The sequence below is a fragment of the Ovis aries genome, chromosome 3 (genome assembly GCF_016772045.2).
Source record: "Ovis aries strain OAR_USU_Benz2616 breed Rambouillet chromosome 3, ARS-UI_Ramb_v3.0, whole genome shotgun sequence".
NCBI classification, from domain to species: domain Eukaryota; kingdom Metazoa; phylum Chordata; class Mammalia; order Artiodactyla; family Bovidae; genus Ovis; species Ovis aries.
This window is the reverse complement of record NC_056056.1, coordinates 119,273,901-119,275,897: the sequence shown is the minus strand read 5'-3', so window position 1 is coordinate 119,275,897 and position 1,997 is coordinate 119,273,901. Positions and strand designations below refer to the sequence as shown.

At 41.5% G+C, this 1,997-nt stretch overlaps 1 non-coding gene across 1 annotated transcript; it reads left to right on the top strand.

Annotated features, from left to right (window-relative positions):
- The first annotated feature begins 1,647 nt into the window (after nucleotides 1-1,647).
- On the top strand, nucleotides 1,648-1,775 carry LOC114114249 (small nucleolar RNA SNORA18). Its single transcript, XR_003589079.1, has one exon. It is a non-coding gene; the product is annotated as a small nucleolar RNA SNORA18 (small nucleolar RNA).
- The last annotated feature ends 222 nt before the right edge of the window (nucleotides 1,776-1,997 follow it).

Below are 1,997 nucleotides of genomic sequence, written 5' to 3'. Positions count from 1 at the left end.
AAAAAAAAAAGATCTTCACGACCAAGATAATCACGATGGTATTATCACTCATCTAGAGCCAGACATCCTGGAATGTGAAGTCAAGTGGGCCTTAGAGAGCATCACTATGAACAAAGCTAGTGGAGGTGATGGCATTCCAGGTGAGCTATTTCAAATCCTGAAAGATGATGCTGTGACAGTGCTGAACTCAATATGCCAGCAAATATGGAAAACTCAGTAGTGGCCACAGGACTGGAAAAGTTCAGTTTTCATTTGAATCCCAAAGAAAGACAATGCCAAGGAATGCTCAAGCTATTGCACAATTGTACTCATCTCACACGCTAGGAAAGTAATGCTCAAAATTCTCCAAGCCAGGCTTCAGCAATACGTGAACCGTGAACTTCCTGATGTTCAAGCTGGTTTTAGAAAAGGCAGAGGAACCAGAGATCAAATTGCCAACATCTGCTGGATCGTGGAAGATGCAAGAGAGTTCCAGAAAAACATCTATTTCTGCTTTATTGACTATGCCAAAGCCTTTGACTGTGTGGATCACAATAAACTGTGGAAAAATCAGAAAGAGATGGGAATACCAGACCACATGACCTGCCTCTTGAGAAACCTATATGCAGGTCAGGTAGCAACAGTTAGAACTGGACATGGAACAACAGACTGGTTCCACATAGGAAATGGAGGACGTCAAGGCTGTATATTGTCACCCTGCTTATTTAACTTCTATGCAGAGTACATCATGAGAAATGCTGGGCTGGAAGAAGCACAAGCTGGAATCTAGATTGCTGGGAGAAATGTCAATCACCTCAGATATGCAGATGACACCACTCTTATGGCAGAAAGTGAAGAGGAAATAAAAGCCTCTTGATGAAAGTGAAAGAGGAGAGTGAAAAAGTTGGCTTAAAGCTCAACATTCAGAAACAAAGATCATGACATCTGGTCCCATCACTTCATGGCAAATAGATGGGAAACAGTAAAAACAGTATCAAACTTTACTTTTGGGGGCTTCAAAATCACTGCAGATGGTGATTGCAGCCGTGAAATTAAAAGACGCTTACTCCTTGGAAGAAAAGTTATGACCAACCTAGATAGCAAATTGAAAATCAAAGACATTACTTTGCCAACAAATGTTCATCTAGTCAAAGCTATGGTTTTTCTGGTGGTCATATGGATGTGAGAGTTGGACTGTGAAGAAAGCTGAGTGCTGAATAGTTGATACTTTTGAACTGTGGTGTTGTTGAAGACTCTTGAGGGTCCCTTGGACTGCAAGGAGATCCAACCAGTCCATTCTATAGGAGATCAGCCCTGGGTGTTCTTTTGGAAGGAATGATGCTAAAGCCGAAACTCCAGCACTTTGGCCACCTCATGTGAAGAGTTGACTCATTGGAACAGTCTCTGATGCTGAGAGGGATTGGGGGCAGGAGGAAAAGGAGATGACAGAGGACGAGATGGTTGGATGGCATCACTGAATCAATGGATGTGAGTTTGAGTGATCCAGGAGATGGTGATGGACAAGGAGGCCTGGCATGCTGCGATTCATGGGGTCGCAAAGAGTTGGACACGACTGAGTGACTGCACTGAACTGAATACCCCAAATACATAAAGAACTCATATAACTACAGACAGTGAAAAACCATCTGATTAAAAAAGGGTAAGAAGGTTGAGGTCTACCCCGATGGGGCTTTTTCTATAAAACCTACATTGTTGGAAATGCCTCAGTAATTATGTAGTTTCCTTTACTCATAGAACTACCTGTTAGATCTGTGGGGATGAACTACAAGAAAAAGCTGCCAATTAATCAAGAAAACCTAACAAACTTTTTTTTTCTTTTTCATCTTTGGTACTGGCATACACAATGATATCTGTTAAGTTCCAGGGTGTGATAACTTAAGAATGAATACGATTTGAACTTAATACATGTTTAGAGGATGCCATTATGAATTAGGCAGATCCATTTTCTGGCCTTAAAGATGATCTTACAGTAAACTGCTTGAGGAAATTGGATCTCC